A 21,990-nucleotide genomic window follows, 5' to 3' on the forward strand; every position below is an offset into this window, starting at 1 on the left:
GTCATGTATCTTATTAATGCCACACGTGAGCGAGGAGGAGATGACGTGGTGAAAGACTTTACTAATATTCTCGAGGAGAGACTCAGTCATCCCTATTGGAGTATCCTTACCCGTAGCACACATAAAGACTGTCAGGGTTAAGCTCTTCCTCGTCTTGAGAACGTACTCCCAGGCAAAGCAGCATCACGTTGATGACGAGCTGCTACAGGTGCGTTCCTGGGCCTGGGGGATGTCAGCCGTGCTCAGCCGCTCTGCCTGGCCATGGAATGAGGCAGCAGCGCTTTGCGCCTGCTCGACTTTGTTACTGCTGGAACTGCGTGGTGCAGGAGCATCCCTTCATACTGACAGCTGCACCGAGAGCACATCGCCATTTCGTCACCCCGTGACAAAAGCTGGAGAGCTCGAATATTCTCACGCAGGCAGGTAAACAGTGCAAGAACCCGGCAGAAAGTAACACTTAGCCATGCTTAGTGTTTTCATAGAGCTCTGTGTTGTCAACACCTCCTATACTGGTCAAGTGTTTAATCTGCCCTCTGAGTCTGTTTAGTAATGACAGCCTTTGTGAGGAAACAGGAAGGTCTCACCAATTAAAGACCAGCAATTAAAACTCATAGGTTGCTCTGAAAGTAATGCCTCCTATTTATTTCCACAGACGTTCCAATAGATAGAAAGAACAAAATAACACTGTTTGTTAGAGTATATTCTCAGCTACAAAACACTATTTTCAGCAGTCACTACCATTAGCTATGTGTTTTTCACCAGCAATGAACAAGAGCCTGCATGCTACACACGTAACAGTCTGTACCAGTGCAGGTGACCCAATGTCACCACTGCTGAAACTCACCACCCACAGCCTCCCTGCACTTACATCCACTGTGTGGTCTCCAGAAACACTCAGCCAGCATCAATGAATGTGCATTATTTCTTTATTTTTTCCTGCATGGGGGAGTTCAACTACAGACCTTCAGTTGTATTGTGGGCCAACATAGTAAAATAGGAGATGTTACTTTTGGAGCAGCTCTCTTACTGCTACTCTTTTGGAGCAGCTCTCTTACTTCCTCCTAATCTGAATAGGTTATAGTTAATATAATAATAATAATAATATAATTATACAATAATTTAGGTTACAGTTAATATACATACAATTAAGCTCTATTAAGAAGAGTATTTTTATCTCAACAAATTACATCTTGACTGTATTTAAGAACAGTTTCTTATAATGGAAGAATAAAATGCTTGGATTGTGTGGGCACAGCTATGGTGTAGGTCAGGAAAAGATGGAGATGTACCTATGGATGTTTCCTTACAATGTTCTCCTAATTACCTTTGCATTTGAAAGATGGTTTTAGAAAAGAAAAACAAGTACTAAGAAATCTGAAGTACTTTTAACCATCTTCCTATTGACTTACTGTCTCCAAATTCATACTGACCGATGTGCGCATCTCTGAAAGTAAGTGGCTTCCCACTGGATGAATGTGGTGTTCTGCTGGCTTCAGGGAGGAATTATTTCACAAACCTGTGGTTACTAGAGGCCTTGTGGGCTTCATTTGTCTGTTCCAACCATCCTCTTACGAGTGTATTACTACATCAGTTTACTTCTGTGAGCTTTGGATCTAGTGCAGGAAAATGGCTGTTCAGGATGAGAGCTGGAAATGAGGAAGTGAAATTGTGGAAAGGTCAAGTTTAAAAGACTTTTGGTTGAAGTGATTTAAACACTAGAAAATGACAAAATAAAATAGAAGTAATGTAATACAACATCTTGTCACTCTGGTTCTAGCTTTAACTGCCAGGAAGGTGTGCTGCTTCTCCACTGTGACTGTCTGCAGAGTTTCTGCTTTGACTAGGTTTGGTTTGCCAAGACAGAAAGCCTCTTCCTGTAAAGGGTAAAAATGAACTTATATAAACCTATGACCAATTAAGGGTCCACAAAAGTCTCTTACTGCAGTTTTGCTTCTACTGTTCTTTATATGTATTTCACTGTTCATTGAGGAGTCCAAGTGTTGCTAACCTATACAGCTGTGTGTGTCAATGGAGTAATTACAGCAACATGATTAGGAGACTGAAAAGAACATCAGGTGTTCTGGATTACCTGTTACAAAATGAATACTTTGCTAAGTTCTGCAATTAAAGTAGCAATTCTTTCATGCCATTTTCCCAGAAGGAGCCTTGTCAGCCCTGGAAATACATGTAAGAAAGAATTACACCGAGTTTCTGATTTCACGTTATTGCTCTGTAGCTTTTGTTCTTGAGTTAGTGTTTTTTCCTAACAAATTTTGAGGAGCACCTAGAAAATGAGTAATTTAAGCAATGTTCCTGTGTAATCTAATCTGTTGTTACTTGTTTATCTTTTAGTTCTTGGAGGTTAACAGCCATTAACTTCCATAGCAGTCTCTCTATCCTATCTGACATAACTTGTTTTAGCAATAAGGGAAAAACAGTGCAGTAGTATCTTTTAAAGTTACTGCTCTTTGGTGTGAGAAGTTCAGTCTTTTCCTACATTAGTGTACATTTTCTACTTCAGAATAGCTCCTGCATGTTAAAACATGTTGGATACATTATGATCCCCTATTGCATATTTGTCCTCAGATTCACTACTTCCTTTGAAGAATTTTAAAAATAAACCAGTTGCTACCAACCTTGTTTGCTCCACATATGAAATAATTCTGTTACATTGTTTTAGGGAGAAGCCAGTAGGACATCTGAATGACTTTTCCATTAGGAAGTGAATACCTCAGCTCAGACCTATGTTCATCAGTTTTTCTTTTCAAACACTGTTTATTGCAGTCTCTGGAAATAAAATGGAATTCAGTGAAAGGCACAACGAGACCACAATGTTACAGACCGAAACTGAACTCTCATACGATCCAGTATTGTGGCTAATGTTTTTTATCCACTGATCTTGAAGTCTTACCCCCTATGGCTACATGCAAGGCAGATGAGGAGGTGGACCATGTGTGAAGATGTATGGAGATGTTCCAGTAAATTTGGAATAATAACCAGCTCCATTGACTGAGATATTTTTAAACCCAGGTTAATATACGGGACACATTGATTGATTTTGTTTGAAGCTGATACAGCATGTTTACAGTTGAGGTCAATGCAATGCTTGATGTCTTATTTCAAAATAGTATCTGCTTACATTCGTGTGCATCACAGAAGGGTCTCTGTACTTCAGACTGGGACCTGTGGGTACCAGCGTAGTGCTGACCAGCTGGCTGACTAGTAGTGCCTTCCCTCAGAACAAGGGATGCATCTGCTGAACCTCTGCTCTGCTTTGGGCATAGCCACCTAGAAGCAAGAGGTTTTGGTATAAATGAGACATACTCCTGCACTAAGTGACTGCCTTTTCCTATTTGACTCTTAATAGTATAGGAGAAATTCTAAATGCCCAAGCCTATCATTAGACTGTATTAACTCAGGGTATTGTGGGATATACTGGCAGAAAATGTAGGCACTGTGCGAGAGCTGCAGAAGAGTATTCTTCATCGGGTCTCCAGGATGGAACACAAAACAAAAAAAAGCATATTTAACAGATAGAAAAGGGGAAACCGGGATAAGACTTGTGTGAAGGGTTGGGAAATAGAATATTTGCAGGTACATTGCAATTCAGGAGCTCAGGAGCAGGCATTCTTGCCATCTCTCAACTGCAGTGCCTCCTAGTTAAGGTGATGAAATAGATAATGAAACATCATGTGGGCAATGTAGAGCTGAGGTCAGAAAATCAGTTGAACAGCTTAGTGCAGCTGCAAATAACCTCAGTGTTTCCCTTCTCCCAGCTCAGTTTGCACCCATGCAGGTGTGACCTTTAGCATACTGGGCAGAATTGTACCTTGTGTATTTTACCGCAACACTGGCATGCCGAGCTCTTAAGTAACCAGGTAATGTTTATCTGTACAATGATACAGTTTAAATCCTGTGAAGTCAATGACAGCTTTCCCACTGACTTCAATTTCACAAACTTAAAGATATTGGAAATTTTGACTTGGTTTTAATGAGCTGAGGATTTCCATGAGATGGAGGAAATCCATCCTCCAAAGAAGTAATGCAATATTATAATTTAGAAGTCTGTTAGAATTGGAAGCTGGAGGGATGTTCAACAGAAATAACCTGTGAGGAGTAAGAAAGAGTCGTCTTCAAGACAACTTCTTCTTAACTTCTATGTTCAATGCAGTCACGCAGGAGTATTCTTTAGAGACTAAATTTTGCTCCAGTGGTAACAGCAACCATTACTTCTAGTAATCTGGGCTGAAAAAGTATTGAGCTGTGCAGACAGTGTGTATGTGAGAGTTCAGGCACAGGATAAAGCTTGCACAGGACTATCTCCTATAGAAATTCAGAGATTTTCTCTGCTCCAGTGCTATTAGTGGCTGTAAAGAGGTGAAAAGTGACACAAGAATTTCTGTGTTATACATGAGCATATCTCCAAGTGTGCACTTACACTGCCAGTCTAACATCTTTTTTACTTAAGGGCATTATAGCCTCTTTTGCCTTACATAAATCATCTCTTTGTTTAAACCATGGATATTCAAAATCATGTATACCGATGTACTGAAAGAGACATTCATGCTGTGTGGAGATCATGTTCATCCTTACTTGAAGAACCATTATACTATAATGGGGTCCCTTCACACAAGTATTTGTTTGGGAGATTTTGAACAAACCTGTACTCTTTATTCATGATCATCATGAAGTAAGTAAAAGCACACAGAAAACATGAAGCAATATATGTCTGGTTCTGTATCAAGTAATATCAAGTCTGTGCATGCTGGATTTTCTGGCAGTAAAAATTTGATCTGTGTTGGTGTGCATACATGACTGCATTTTTATCGAATCAGCCAGAGCATATGCTACAGTGTTTTTTCAGATTTTACGCCAGCTTTCTGTCAGATGAGCAGGAGATATACCTGATTACTATGCATAGTAATAGAATAGTACAGACAGTATCTCATCTGATATGAACTCACCTGGGACAAAGTTATTTCTTCAAGGTATTTACTATCTCACAGGATACCTACCATACTTATATGCAGTAAACCCTAACAAGTCCTTCGACAAATCTTTCTCAAGTCTGTGCATGTCTACATCTGATTAACTGCAGAAAGACTGACATTTCTCTTCCTCAGAGCAAAAGAATGGAAGAGTCGCAAATCCAAACACTATTTTATGCCTTAGGCAGATACAGAAATATTTTAGAATATGAGGTACATATAATGTACATAGAAATCCCGGGTGTATTTATGTATTAATGTAAACAGTGAGATGGGAAACTGATTCATAATAGTACTTAGAAATACATTTCTTGAAATTGAAGGTTTAGGTTCAGGCTTATATTATAAAGGAGGAAGATTTTATTTTGTGCATCCCTCCATGTTTCTTCTTTTAAATATGCAGCTGCTATGTTATATTATGTATCTTTGGCATTTCATCTTGAAGATTAATTGTCATGACAGTACTTACTGGAGGTAAAGATAGTAAGCAAGAATATTAGAGGGTGAAATGGATAATTTTTGAGTTTTCCTAAATCTAAGGGTTGAACCCATTAGTGCATACAAATATTATTATCTTTGATATAAAAATGGCTGAGATTGTTCAAGGCTTTATTGGAGTTTTGTTAGTTGTCATTATTTCCAGTAGAATTCATGAATTTACTGTCACTGAAGTATTGTCTGTCTTTGGCCCAGGGCTGTAATTGACTGCAGTTCAACATTCAGTGTCAGTACTGCTTGACATAGGTTAAACTTGGCTACTCATTTTTATACCTGCAATTTAGTCTTTACTGGGCAAGCACAACAATTTTTTTTGGGATGTATAGTGTACCAGTCCAGAGAACAGGTTTAACTGAAGAATAACAAAGGTTATGAAAACTGCTACTGTCTCTGATTTTATTATTTATTTGTTTGTTTGTTTGTTTGTTTCTCCTCTAAACTGTCTAGTTTATGGAAACAAATGGAGCTGGAAGTTTATGGCAAACCAGGTGAAAATGAGCAGTGGTGTAGGATAAGCTGAAAAAACAATTGTTCCTGGCAAACTCAAGGTAAGAGCCTACCTGTGCCTCCATCCCAGGGAATAATTTGGAATAGATATTGCAAGGTAGATGAAATTATACAAATGCAGAAATACTTTTGTGAAGTTCCGTATGTACTGTAGGCTGTAAGTCAGTTTTGTTCTAGTGCAACTTCATCTGTACTAATTGTGCTGGTATACATCAGTGAAAATGTTCTCTTAACTGACAGAATTACCGTAACCAAACTTTTACAGGTACAGGACTTCTAAAAATTGGAATTATAATAAGGAACGTTCCTGTCTTGTGAGAACAGCACTCTAAATTTAGCAACAATTCCTATTATATAGATATTAGTTAAGAGTTTGTAGAGCTGTAGATAAGATAGTGCTAAGATAGCACTATTGGAGTATTCAAAAATTACAAATTAAGGAGTCATTCAATTTCTCTTGAAAAATTTTAGTGGACTTTGCAAACTCATTCTTCAAAGGGCTGAAATTTTCAGTCTTTAGCAATCTCCTACTATTTTTGCTACCAATTTCACCTCTTAAATGTTTATATTTATTCTCAGAATGACACCAGGTTATACTGGGAGATTGGTATTTTTAATACAGTTTCCTGTGGAGAAATAGCATAGACTCTTGACTACATACCACTGTTCCATTCTTATAAAGCACTTGTGATGTACTCAAAACACATGCTTGGGCTCAAGACCATTTAGATGTAATCTGTACTACTAGTGCTATTTTACTGCAATCATACAACATTATATGCAAGTGCTAAGTATGTAGAAGATAATGTAAAACGTGCTGCAGCACTGAATTTTCTGGAAGGTGATGGTTTGTTAAAGCATTAATAGAAAAATCTTCCAAGAGAAATTTGATGAAATACACAGAGTTTTGATGTCACACAGGTATTTGCTATGTTTGTAGATAGTCAGTAATGGGATTTGCCTATTTGACTTTACCTGCAGAAGAAACAACAGCTATCCTACCAGTGATTACAGTGCCCCTGGGACCGAGACAGTACAGCTACTGAGCCACAGATGCTATAGACATGTTTTCCTAAATAGCTTTGGATGCTAAAAAACTCAGGGGAAATCACAAATCCTAAAGACTGTAAAATATCGAGTATATTTGATGCAGATGAGTCTGATTCCTTTAAATGATCAGGCTTGTTAAATTGCTGGATTTTCAACAGAATTAAAACTAAACTGGATATTTTAAGAAGGTATTGACAGCTTAATCTTCCATTATGGACATTGTGGATAAGGTTAACAAGCGTGATGTGACTGAAGAATGCTTGAATAACCAAGTATCCAAGAGATCTTTGGTACACCGAGACCCGATCCCTCAAATGCAGTTGTAGTTGTGTATTCCTCCTCCTTCCTGCTTACCTTCTCAGCATCTGCCCTAGGCAGCCTGGTCTAGTATTAGATATGGAGGTTGGCAGGGTGGAGCTTGATGATCTTTGAGATCCCTTCCAACCGAAGCCATTCTTTGATTTGATGATTCTATGATTTTGATTGCCAGCCAGTCTTCCATCAGTGATGAGTCTTGGCATTAAGCTACACAGAGTCTATTAAGAACCATTGGCTTTAACATAATTAGTTTCTCTCCAGCAAGCTGGCCACTGTTCTCTATGCTCCCATGCCAATCATGCCAGCCTCCAGAGAAGACGCTTTCATTAAAATGTGTCTGAGTAAGAGCATCTTGATGACAAAAGAAAACATTCATCACTAAACAGCAGCATCTATGAAACTTTACTAATGCATTTTTTTTAACGTCAAAAACCTTTCTAAACATTTTTTTGGATATACATGTCTTCTAAAACAAATCGTATCGTACCATTAAGGCACAACACACAAAAATGTTTTACACAAGATAGTTTATAATTATTTTATAATTATTATAATTGTTATTCTGTTAACTCCCAATGTACTTAATTCTCATTGCAAAGCAATGGCAAATGGCACCCCAACTTAGGATTTTCTCACAGATGATAGGAAAAGATGCTTAGAAAGGCTCCCATACTGCAAGGCAAAACCATCTTCTGATTTCTTGTTCTCCACAACCTTACAGCCTAACAGAAAATGAATATAATAAATGTTCCTGCAAACAAGCATTTTAAAATCTTTTTTTTTAAAATTTTTTTTTTTTTTTAGTTTTTTTTTTCATTAACATACATCAAGGCCTTATACCTATACCAAAGCTTTAGCCCTCAAAATGATTTCTGAATTGCACACAGTTATGGCTTTGTCTTCCCTGTCTCAGGCTTCAAGTTGGTTTTGGAATGTTACAAGCAGTATCAAGAGTGAGAACACATCTAGTGTGGAAAATTAGCCCCCATTTCCTTCATTATTGATATTAGCAGTATCAGGTCTACATTTTCAAATTTAAAAGAAGAGGTGGAAAAAGGTATAGGATCTCCACTGTCTGGAGGGAGACTCAAAAACCCAAATCAACGCCTCCTCCTTTGGTACTATAAAAACTGAAATTTAGCAGGGACTCTTCACCTTTCAGGATTTTGCTTCTAGGCACTGAGCTCCTCAAAGCCACTGGAATTAACTATTGCTTACATAGGAAACTTATATGGGGGGATTAAATGTAACAAAAAGGGAATTTGTTCTGAATATCTCCAAGGGTAGTGAGTCAATAGGCTCTTGGACAACTTGCACTAGTGTACAGCTATCTTGTTAAAATGTTTTTTCCACAGAATCTGTTCTACAATATATCTATCATAATATCTGATCAATGAGCAGGACCATAGAAGGAAGAAATTTTGCCTTTTCAAGTCTTGGACTCTGAGGTTAGGGGAACACAAAGAGCAGGAAATTGAGTGTCAGAACACTGGAGTTATTTTGGGAAATTTTACAGCTCTAACACCCTGCGTGAATTTTGTGCAGTGCTTTAAATATGGTCTTGGCATAGCTGACACTGAAGTACTTGGATGGGGAGTATCTTAGTGATACTATACAGAAGGATTGAGGTTTGTGCCTGTACTTCAGTGGAACTCAAATTAGATATGGTTTTAGTTTGTTTTTCCATAAGCTCGTAAATTGCAGTCATGTGCTAAGAGCATTCAGTTGTTCGTTCACTTCCCAGACTCCTCCCAGAAGGGAAGACAAGTTTCATCAAAAAGACTAGTAAAAGATTACTGGTGCCTCATATAATGGCAGTAAATAAGGTCATGGGCTCTGGCTCTGGAAGTGACAAACACGTGTGGGTATCCTGTGCCAAGACGGATACAGTAAATGTATTGTTTCATGTGTTGTTTCCTGAGCAGCAGCCTGTTCCAAGGCGTTCCCAAGTCTCACCTCAACTGCCAGCTGCTTGTTCTTGACAGCCTTACAGCTGTGCCAACACAGCTGTTTATGTGGATGATTGTGAACTGAATCAGGAGACTAATTCAGTTTAAACTGCCCATCAACATCTTCTTATAGTGTTGTTCTTTAATACCTATCTAGTGCCCTGGGCCTGATTCACACTGCTGCCTAAAAACAGTTTTGTGGATAATGTAACATGGTTGTCAAGGGAACAGGACAGGCTGGAAGGAGGGAAAAGTTGTTAGAAGTAACTTAAGTCAGTATTGTTGCCAGAGGCAACGTGTCTTCCTGTAGCTTTGTGGTGTTGCTGCTGACAGCTGAGCTGAGCTGTTACTGTTGCTCAGAGTCCAGTGTTTATCTCAAAGTCAGCCTCAACAATGCTGACATATCTGTGGGTATGTTTGCATCAGTTTGCTCATCAGCACTGATAAGCTAAAGATTAAATTAAAAGAATGTAGTTGCCAACTTTGCACAATGGATGTCTACTAACTTGAAGGCTAATAATTTTGCAACATCTTCTGCCAATTCTTTCGTTCTTCACAGTTCAGTGGAAAGTAGTTTCCAGAATGGTTTTGAAAGGGTTGTAGTTTTACCACTCACCTAATTCAGTGTAACAGAGGGCAGCCACTGTATGTGGCCAGTTCTACTCTTCCCTCAGACTCTAATGCTTCTTGCTATGCAAGAAGTCAGTTCCCTTTAAGAATCTGATGAAAAACTTCTCCATGAAAACACTGGTCTAAATTGAAGGGGTTAACAAAAGCAGAAGTTAAGGGCTAAACCTTCAGTGAGGACTTAACCACTTAGAAAAGGATCCTTCATAACCTTCACGAGGTTTTAAAAAGGAATTCCCCATTCTCTGCAAACACAGTAGTGTTTGGTGGAATTGTGGAACAAAATCTGAATTAACAGTGTATTTGAAGCTGAAGTTCTGTTTTAATTTTTATGTTAATTTTACTTTTCCACATGTGTTTGGCCAAAATATATTTACTGGTTGTTATGCTTCACTGCTGTCCCTGTGTGTCCCATCTGAGGTTACTTGAACCTGAGTAAAATACACATGAAATATTGTTGAGTTGTAGAATTTTATGCACACTCGACACTCACACTGCAGCAAAATTACTGCAATATGAGGCATCAAGTGAGTAAAAGTCACTGTGTTAGAATTTGTGTTTTTACTATTGTTTTAATGGAACATTGCAAAACTGAAAAATCATTAGTAGTCCTGCCTATGCTTTAACATTTAGAAGGTCTTATTTTCCATTTCCCCGTAGCCTCTTTATGCTACTCCATTAGTTTTAAAAGGCCATAAAGAGAGCACATTTAGCCACTCAGGAGTATTTTCATTTCGGTGTTGCTCTTGCCTTTGGCATACTAGATATGTGTTAGGTTGTGGCTGAGGAGAAAGGGTCTCTGCTGGCCCGACTCTCTTTTCCAGCTATTCTTGGCTGCTGGAACAGTTCCTAGGGGCCTCAGGCTGCCAATTGTACTGAAATTGCCGGTAGTCTTAAGACTATTCAAGGATTAATTAGCTACAAAATGTGGGTAATTGTGACAGAGTAGCTAATATTGCTACTATTAAAGGCTGCACACATGAGAAGAAAAAAAACTCTAAAGAAAAAGAATTATTAAATAAGAAAATTTGGTCTAGTGTTTTTAAAAAGTTGTGTTCCTCCAAGTAGAATCCTAGTATTTATTGATTAAAAAATAGTGTTTTTAAATTATTTCCTCTATGGGAGCTTCATATTCTGCTCTTCGTTTCATAAAAGCTTCTTTATATTTCTTACAAGATGGCTGTTCACTGCAAGCACGTTTTTAGAATCGTTCTTGCCTATGAAAAAACAGGAGTTCTGTTTCCACTATTAGAGACATTTGTGATTTAAAGAAGCCCAGTTGGAGACTTATCATCATAGATATGTAAGTTCCAGTTCTCCCTCTATACATAATGAGATGGCGAGGGGCAATAATTTTCTGCAGATTTGACAGTCTCTCTGTGCATTATTATTGCTGTGTTTTTCGTAATTTGTACTTGTGCGCCTTTCTTCTGCTGCTCCTACAATTATTTGAGAGTGCTTCCATTCCAACCCTTTCGTGTAGTGTGTCTTTGGTGCTACTTAGATATGTTAGATATTATTTAGAAATTTGTTAACACAGTCATAAAACCTCACAGCTCAGCTAAAGTCTCTGTGTTTTTTGTTGTACTGTAGGAAATAGCAGTTTTCTTAACTGCAGGAGTCCCATGTGTGGCTGGTAAGATCTGTTTCTTTCTATATTCTGAAGAGAACAAACAGTGTAATGTCCTCTTAAGAAGAGTGGGTTTGGAGGAAAACAGTTCTCTTCACTTCCTGTCCAGGTAAAACAGGCTGTTTTAGAAAACACTGCTTTTTGTTCTAAGATACTGCAGTATCTACTATCATCTCAACTGTTCAATAGGATTCTATAGCACTTCTCAGCCACCAGCCATTAACATTACCACCCTCAGCAGTCTCTGTGTCCTGCTCAGAATTAGATCCCTGCCACGTTTTTCAGATAAAGCAGGCAACTTGTTCTGGTCTCCTGCCTTTTACTGTCACCATAGCCGCTAATGAACAGCATAGGTGCTGCTTCCTATCTTTCTCCTCCCATCCTAATGGGCCAACTGTAAGCCTAAATTTACTATCATTCTGAAGGTACGCTGAAATACCCAAATATAAGGCAGAATGGCATTCGACTGGTTATGTGTTTATGACCATGGTCAGTGATCAAGTGTAGAGTCCCAAGCTCTTCATCTCTAAATAATAGTAAGTAGGAAAGCCATGTTTTTTCCAGTTTATTAACATGAGGGAAATCAGCTCTCTACACAGGTAGATAGTGATAGGACAAGGGGGAATGGTTTTATACTAAAGGAAGGGACACTTAGATAAATGTCAGCAGAAAGTTTTTTACTGAGAGAATGGTGAGGTGCTGGAAAAGGCTGCCCAGAGAGGTTGTGGACGCTCCATCCCTGGGGGTTTTTAAGGTCAGTTTGGATGGGGCCCTTGGCAGCCTGATCCAGTACTTGAGGCTGGCAATCCAAGCCATTCTATGTTTCTAACATTCTGTGATTCTATGATTCAGTTCCTTTTATTAACGCAAAAGGGAACTCACTATGGTGTCTTGATCCACCCAGAGAAGAGAGAACTGTGAACTGACACAGATATGCAAACTACTAAGTTCGAATCTGATTAAATTCCAGAAATTTTACAGCCAGGAATACAAGTGTTACCTTATTATGACACCTGTAATTCCTTTTTTATTGGCTTCCAAAAGGATCTGATATAACCTAGTCCCCTTGATTATTATTATTGATATTCTTACCCTTTGTTGTGAAAGTGAATTAGAAATAACATATTGCAACCAATTTACGTATGTTCTCCAAAACAAAAATATACAAATCTCTGTTACTGAATGCAGTTTTTATCTAGAGCAGGCAGTTTTTATTCTTGTCTTTGAAGTACTAATCTGGTGATCAGCAGAGATTGTAGCTAAAACTTCTGCTTTCCTTTTGTATCCTTTCTATCGATTTGCACTTGGGAATTCAATTAAGTGAGATGGTCTGTGCTGATGTAAGAACTCCTATGGAAATGTGAGGACATGGTAGCTGATTCTGTTGCTCTTTGAACTGAGAGTTTGGATGACCTGACTAGCAACTCATGAAAACATTCCTAGGTAAAGAGCAGCTGTTGCACTGGTCTAGCAAGACAGTCCGATCTGAAGTCTTCAGATTGCTTTAACTTGTTTGAAGGCTGAGGATCAAAGTCCTGTGAATGATATAGAAAATTGCTGTATAGTCTCATCACTCATTTATACTATCAAGGAAAGAAGACTCCAAAAGTAAGAATGGTGTTAAATCCTTTTTTTCCCCTATATTTACATATAGAACTACAATTTGTCATCTTGTCATTTAGATGCTCTCAGACATACAGCTTGATTTTTAGGTGTTCCTTTGCAGCACCAGGTGTTGGACTTGGTGCTTTTGGGTTCCTCCCAACTCAGGATATTCTCTATGTATTGTTTCTTTTTATGCTAAAGAGTTAGTGACATGTTTCCGATCTTGCCCAATACACCTAATATCCCCATTTCTCTTCAAGTTGTACCAAAAAAAAGTATCACAAATGCCTGCCCGATTCCTTTACTCTGGCCTTTATCTAACAACAAAATGTTAGGCTGGTGATCAGAGAACATATTAGAGAGATTTGTTTGTCACCGTTCTTGGCAAAAAAAAACCCAAAAAAACGTAGCCCAGATTTCCCACCTCAGACCAAGGGCTATGAATTGGAGTTATTACTATAATAGAATTTCTGTATGTTGACTCCTACGTAGATGGAATAGAACACTAGTAACCATGCACTGACTCTTCCCTCTTGATCTGCTCGAGGTAAGTACTTGCTAAGATGGTATCTTCAATCAGCTTTTTGATCAATTCTTTGGTTGTTTTGGATTTCATTTTGAGGTATGTGGGCATCCACTGTATCAAGAGATTAAGCATGAAAACAGATCTTTGGATACCCAAGTTACTCAAACCTCATTAATATCTCACGTTAATGCTACCTAAGACCTCAATACCACTCATCACTGAGTTTGTTGCTGTGTTCTCTAAACTGTCTTAATGCAAGGTAGTTGCATTGAGGGAATAGTGTTGTTTTATGGCACCGAGCCCTAGCAAGGGAAAAGCATCATCTTACATCCAGAGATGGAGGAGAGAACAGAATAACTGCTTTCCACAACTGTGCAAACAGATTGGCTTACACTGATTGTGAAATCACAGTTATAATCTTTAGGTATTTCTATGGAGAAGCATTTTTCTATTTTTGCATAAAACGATATTGCCACTCCAGCTTATCTAAGTAATTCATGCATAATACTGCATTATTTAGAAACTCCTTAATTCAAGAAAAACACATTATGAAAAAGATCGTAGTATGCTTCTCTGCTCTGTATGTACTATGAGTTTTGTGATTTATGCTAGACTGTATATTCCTTAACCACTGACACTGCTTTGTAACTGTGGCATGTATTTCCACTGATCTTCACTGATGAGTAAGCTCTTAACACAAATAACTCAACCACAGATATAAAGGTTATTCCCTTGATTTTCAGAATCGTTCACTATTGTAATTCTCTGAGGTCATCCAGAGGTTCTGAATCACAGATGAGGTAGATAAAATTGGGTATTGGTACATACTGATGCATATTGGTGTTTAAAATTTATACCCTATGTTGTTCACCCCCACTCCTTTTGAAGGAATCTATTCCCTCACTTGGGTTGGATTTCTAGAGAGCATGGGTTTGTGGCATGCAGTCTGCACATTAGCAAGCAGTCAGAGACTTACATTTCTGAGTGAAAAGTACTATAGAACATACTTTCACATCTCACATCTCATTTTCAAAGGTTAAGAACTAGCTCATAAAAAAAGACATACCTCATTATAAAGCAGCAAGGATCAAAATTAGATAGCTGTGACATAATACAAGGAGTTTTAAAGTACAGCAGATGAAGAAAACAAGGGTAGAGTTACCTCTGGATTAGGACTTGCTACATTGAGCTTGGCTATGAGTTTCTTCGATCAGCTCTGGATACTCCTGTATTAGAGAAGTTTGTTGTTGCCAACTTCTGACTTTGGAATTTAATTATACATATTTCTAATAGGTCTCCTCCTGTATAGAAAAATTATCAATTTTTTTCAGCTGTTCTTTTGGAATTGCAAATTATTATTTTTACTTTCAAATCCTTACTTCCTTCATATTTGCATGGATATTTGTGTTTGCTTCCAGTGAGCAAAGGCTATGTGTATGGTGTTAGAAGTTAAACCCTAAATTGGTCAGAAGTAGGTTACAGAGCATGTGGAAACGTGCACCGATAGTCTCTGTGCCTTTAAAAAGCTAATCTGAAATAAACTCTGAAATGTCAGCATGAGTATGTCCAAGCATTCCAGATAAGCAGGAGATAATTTGACACAGGGTTTAGGCATTTCAAGTGTTGGGATTGAGCAATACAGGTACTGTAATCTTGTTACTTCTTCAGTGTGGCAGACATTAAAAAAGTCAGATCCAACTTTATGAATTACAAGAATTGACTACTAGAGTATTTATGTGTCAAAGAAAGTAGATGTTGTTAATTAGGTGACGGGAATTCATACTGTATCTCATATGTCACCCACACTTGCAGTTTTCCAAGCTGTTCTTAGCCCATACTGTGACTTAGTGCATGCACAGTAGCATTCCGTAGAGCAGGTGGGAATTCTCAGGCCTCAACACAGACAAAATCCTCAGTCTAGCAACATTTTTTCTGATATTTGTCATTTGGCTGTAATAGGACAGATTTACTATTACACTCTTAGGTGCAGGTAACTAGAGCGGGTTACTAGTTTGAATGATTGGAGTAGTGCATCCAGTGCAAATAAAGCAATTGACTGAACAAACTCTGGATGATCTGTGAGCATAAAAGATTAGGAGTTTTGGATCAGTATTGTTACCTCTAGATACAAACTGCCCGACAGACATTTCATTAAAATATATTTATTATTATAAATATTTGTTTCATATTTCCTAACCAGAGCCAATTGAAAAGTTTGATATAGTTGCAGAATGAAAATATTAACTAATATACTATTAATAGGAATGAACAGTTTCTTACTCAATGGTTCATCCAGAACAATAAATTACCTAGATATTCTGCCTGAAGGAGGACCGCTCCTAAACTCAGTGTGTGTTTTTAAGAAGCTTACATTGTAATATGTAATTTAGAATCACTTTAAAAATCTAATTCATGTGATATCTAGTATCACGTGTGTCTGAGACTTGGTAGACCAGTAAGGTAGATGATTCACTTGATTTGCTTATGTAGGTGGTGAGATTAGTGGTGTAAGTAATTCCATAGACTCCATTAACATTGGCCTCTATAATGTTAGGATGTTGCCCCACCCAGCTTATTGTCCGAGCTTGGAGCTGGCAACTCATGGTGCCAACTACCCTGGAAGGAAGTGTATGACCTAATCTTCGTATGCTTGAAGATTCCCAAAGCAACAGCTTAGCAGAGGCTTCCTGAATCAGCACTGGTATGAGAAGATTGCTGTTTAGTTAGTCTGGCATGATTAAAAGCAGACCAACACCTAGTTCCAGAACAAGGTCAAGAAATTAAAGGAGGGCAGAACAAGCCAAGAATAGTAAGTCATGCTCAGGGGCTTTGCAGTGGAAGCATTCTTGGCTGAGGCATGAAGTTTTCCAGGGGATTTTTAGCAGGGAGGCACACACATTTGATATGACACTGGATGTATTAGAGAGACATGAGGAAGAAAATACAGTTGTATAGAGAGAGATAAAAGAGAACCTAGCCTGTCACAATTTTTCTTTTAGGCAATCATATATATCAGGCACACTCTACAGTTGCCAGTCCCATTCCTAGTCCCTGACTCAGTCATTCAATATTCTTGTAGCCTGACTTCATTCCTGAAATACCATGGTCTGTAATTGTCAGAGAGGTAGAGGGGTAGAGAGAAGAGCGTACAGTCTCCATTACTGACTGCAAGGTTTTTATACCAGATGTTATTCCCCCATCTGAGGTCAGGACAGCATATGGCATTCAGAAGTCCTGGCATGCCAGAGGAATATTACATTTTTTTCCAAACAGTGTCCAATGACGGGCACTATGATTATTATAATTTTAAGAGGTGCAATTCCTTCTTATTCCATATCCTGTCTTATAACAACAGGAAAGTAATTCATGGATGTCATCTCCTGACTTAGGATGGTGTTAAAGTAGATGTATAACTTGGAGTGTGGTTGCTCAGTTAGCGTGTTCTGGGCCCTTCATCAGGCTTAATTTGCTTTTCTAAAAATGATGAATTTGAAGATTATGGTAAAAAGCAGCAAAATACCGGTCAGATCCAGAATGATCTATCTATCTATCTATCTATCTATCTATCTATCTATCTATCTATCTATCTATCTATCTATCTATCTATCTATCTATCTATTTTCTGCAGCTTTCCTTTTATCCATAGAGTTACTATTCTCAGGATCAAGAAGTTAAAGAGGATCGATATAGGTTGATAGCTGAGATGTCTGTAGTCTCCTTTGGTATTTTGTTCCAGAAGAGGGCTAAAAGCGGTAGACAGTCACACTGAAGCAGAACCAGATACAGTCTTTCTTCCCTGCTCATGTGCTTTGTAAAGCTGTATCTCATTCATCCTGGCTATGACAGTATACTCAGCAAGACAAAGACAAAAGAAGTTCAGGCATGCAGAGTTATCTCAACTATAGGTACATTTTATTGCCATTCTGAACAATTTGGGACAGAATAGGGAGATGATGTAGAATAAAATGATAAAACAATGTAATCACATTCATATCCTACAGTTGGTTATATCAAGAGAGTGATGGGACCATGTCAGTGTCTGTCACTGCTTCAGCTTTAGAACAGCAGCTATAGAGAGCTTTATGCAAGGGCTCTTTTTTTCATTATGCTTTCATTCCTGAACTTAACTTTGTTTCCCCACGATGACCCTATTTACTTGAAGTTCAAGGAGTTGGGTAGATTTAGTGAGTTTTCCTGCCATAACTGATACCTACTACTCTTAGCTACCCAAGTGCAGAAAGGCATGGAATCACACATATATACATTATTATTGTATACACTGAATGAAAACTAGCTTAAAATGTGCATTAAATAGACTGTCCTATAAGTAAATATAATACATTTGAAATACTCAGAAATAATTGTGAGAGCCAGCTATACTAAAGAAAAGAATAAAATATTTGTATTGATGGATGATTTAATAATGCAAGGCTCATTTTTCAAATATATGCAGTAAGATTCAAATTTTCATATGATTCCTATTCCAGAAAAAAAATGAGACATCTAAAGCAAATATTTCCTAAAATCATTCTTAGGGAGTAGGGACATTTTGAAGCAGTGCACTTCTAAAAAATTGAACTGAACTTCCAATAGCTCTGATTTGCTTCTGTTTCCAGGCTGTTTCTTTTCAGTATATTTTTTAGTGTTTTTACCTTAGAACTTTGGTACCAAGTAATCATGTTTACAACTGGCTTACATGTTCTCTTACAATCAAGTTTTCCTATCACTCTGCTTAATTTCCACAGCCTAGTACTTCTTAAACTAAAGGTGTTGAAAAATATAGGTCAAGAGATTAAATCCTGTCTTGTACCTTGTTTGTAGGCTTAGGTCTTTTCTAAAGAAATTTTTTTGCTGACCAGAAAGGAAAGTTCTCAATTGCTCACCTAATTTTGTATCTTTTCTACAACCAAAAATATTCACTAGCTCCATAAGTCCATCCAGTGGCTGCATGTGAGAACTGCATATTTTAGAAAGTAAATTCACATTCCTTGCAATTGCATTTGTCAGGTAGTATAGTTAATATTATCACTAGAAATAAGCATGAATCACAATGTATATCAGAATACTCCCAGCGTTCAGTGATGTGTAGGACTGTATCTGTAAATAACCCTTAGAATAATGGTAAGAAAGAATTTGTTACTACAACAACAGGGAGAATGAATTTTTATTCATATTCAAAGAATTTACTTTCTAGAATAGGAAATGGAAGCCTGCTGAGATAAATGCTTTAACATATTTTCATCCTGAAATTGAGATAGCTCAGATCATTGTGAATACAAGCTTAGAAGAGTTGTCCTCAGTTCTCAGCATGCTTGTAGTTCTTCTAAAATACACCTGTAAAATTTTCTGTCTTCTGATCATTAAATTTGTTAAATGCCATAACATACTACATAATTCAGTTTAAAAACCCAAGTGTAGTATGGAGGATTACATTTGAACAGTGTGAGTTTCAAGTCACATTAAGAATTTATATAGCCTGTTTCCAGGAAATTCTGCTTAAGTTCAGTATTTGAATCTTGACAGTTCCTCAAACTAAATCAGGCTAGATGGATTCTTTGAGAGGTGACAATTAGATGTAGCATTTTCCCACAGCGATGACAGCATTTTGAGCCTCAGTGCCTTGAACCTTCTTTCTAACATCACTTCCATTACTACCACCAGTGCCAGAGTTGTAACTGGAAAACTCCAATGTGATACTTGTTACTAGTTTAAAAAGTTAATTTGCTAAAAGCCTTTAGATTCTCTGTTCTTGACAAATACAGGCTTCTAAAATCAATTACTTGCTTTATTCTTCCTATGGAAGTAAATCTAATTTTGCCTTTTAAAGTGAATGCATTATGACATAACATACAATTGCAATAGCCTGTTATTTTCCTAGGAGTGCTCTGCTGCATTGCATAGGTTGGGAAAGCAGAAAGAGAGACTGACATTTATAATATAAGCCTAAATGTAGCTTTTCTTAAATTTTAAGTGCTTTATGTTGCAAATCTACATAAATTAATTTTAGTCTAGAAAGTTTGAGAAGTGTGTCTAAGATACTGTCATGGTGGGTACTTTGCACAGACTGAAATCACAAAATAATGACTATTGCACTCTGTGGAACAGCAGTTGCATTTATACTCTGGTATAATTTTTATACATTTCAGATCCTTGTTTTTCATTCTGGAATTGCTACAACTGAGGTTGCTGTGATTGTAAACTCTTGCAGTTTGTCTCTAAGAATATATCTAGATTTAGAAATATTGTTCTAATTTGTGCTGATGTGTTACTAGATATCAGAGAGGAACTCAAAATATAACTGTCCTTTTCTCTAGGCTGTACTAGAATTCATGTTTTTACCATCTTAACTTTAAGCCTACTCTTTAAAATATGTTAATACTCCATTATTCTTCTATTATTCTTCTACATTTTATGATAACCTGTGCTGCAATTAAACAATAAACCTCTGAGCATGGAGGTTACAATCTGAGCTGAAATTTACACATTTTAAAATTATTTTCAAATCTGGTGTATTTTTCCTTATCTAAACTAATCAGTATTAATGAGCATGTGCATACCAAACAGCTTCTACAAGTCTTCTCAATATTTACAGAGCCCATGGATTCTGCTTACAGTTTAACAGGCTTTTGCAGTACATCCTTAATCCCTTGCTCAGGATTTCTCGGTAGAGAAAAAAACTGGAATATTCTAGTTTTTATCTGTCAAAAGGTCTTTAGCAGTTCCAGGAGTCATCAGATTCATTGCCTACCTCTGCACTGCTCTTTCCCAACAAAAGCAAACAAGAGGAAGCAGTTTTCTAGGGCTGCAGGCAGCATATTTTTTTCTAGAGTGAATTCTAGTGATCAACTGGCAATGGCAGTTTTCAGTTCTGTGTGTTTCTACTTCAAAATAGAAAAATGCAGAAGTAAAGACTAAGCATAATTAGAACCTTTTCAGATAAAATAATGGTCCTTGATTTCAAAACACAATTAAATTTACAGATCAGCACAAACATACAAAAAGGAGTATATAAAATCTTAGAATTATAGAATTCTATATATTCAAATAAATTCAAATATATTAATTTCAGCCTGAGATGGGATATAACTCTTAATTCTTCCATTTGCACTCTGGACAATATCTCAGAGCTCTATACAATTTCTTATTCTAAATGCAGGTGGGTTCTTAGGGCAACATTGAAGACCATAATACCTGTTTGTTCCCTTTGGATATCTAGAGTAGTAACTCTCAGTATAGAAAAATAAATCACTTCTATCCCAGGTATGTTACTGTTTGAAGAAGAAGAGAAAAGGGAAAAAAGCCTACAAGATATAGATTTGACATTCCTTTCCAGAGCTATTAAAAATGGATTAAAGATGTGTCTTCACTTCCATATGGTGCTTAATGTTGATAATTACATGTGGCATTGGAGATAAACTACAATTCTATCATTGGGCCCTGCCTCAATACGTAAGAACTGGATAACAGATTCATTCAAACACTTTGACTCATCTCTGTTATGATTTTTCTGTTTTACTCCACTTGGGCTTTTTTTTTTCCCCCCACCAGATTGCTTAAAAAAATAATGATGATAGTGTTTGTGGGATTACGTGCATTCCAGAGAATGCACTCTAAATTGCACTGTAGAGTGTAGTAATTCTCAGAAATTTATCAGTGTGAAGAATTTCATTTATGTACGTGTTAGGATGATATTTAGTAATACAGATCTTCATAAAGTATTTTACATTATTTGCCTGGAGGACAATCAAGGCTTCAATCTATTCACAGGAGGAATTTGAATATGCATCTTTCCCTAAAAAAGTAAACACTTCAACACTGTAGTTTCTAAGTATTGCAAATTGGGGAATGTCGTGAATTTTCTTTTGTTTTTCATTAGAAGGAGCGGATGAGATGGAAATACCAGCACTAAAAGGAAGAGGGTTGGTAGCTGAGAACCTCAAATGAGGATAAGTCCCTAAGTGCTTATGGATGGCAAAAATTAAATCCTTTTTGTTTGTTTCTTTGTTTGTTGTTTTGTTTTGACATTATTTAATGTTGTCAAGGAGGCAGTCCATTACATTTGCTGGTTTTAATACCTAAATTTCATGGGGAATGTGGGCACCCTCTCTCAGGAAGCTGAATTTTATTGCCACACATAAATCCCTGATGGAAGTAGGCCAAGTTATTTTTTCTGCTGTAAAAACTGAGGGTTTTTTCCCTTAAAATAAAATGCCAGAATGCTCATTCAGCTTCAGACAGAAACCATAAATGAACCATTTTTCCCTTCGGATGTGAGAATTTGTGCCGAGTTCT

The 21,990-nt window shown here is 37.4% G+C and overlaps 1 protein-coding gene across 1 annotated transcript in view; it reads left to right on the forward strand.

The window, feature by feature from the left end:
- Window positions 1–27: 27 nt before the first annotated feature.
- Window positions 28–21,990, forward strand: part of JADE1 (jade family PHD finger 1) — a 125,978-nt gene continuing 104,015 nt past the window's right edge. The window contains exons 1-2 of the mRNA XM_085546543.1: window positions 28–423; window positions 5,934–6,034. The gene's annotated coding sequence lies outside the window, so the exon portion shown is untranslated. The remainder of the gene's footprint in view (window positions 424–5,933; window positions 6,035–21,990) is intronic.

This window comes from Coturnix japonica, chromosome 4, assembly GCF_054131305.1.
Source record: "Coturnix japonica strain WE chromosome 4, WE-NBRP24, whole genome shotgun sequence".
NCBI lineage: Eukaryota > Metazoa > Chordata > Aves > Galliformes > Phasianidae > Coturnix > Coturnix japonica.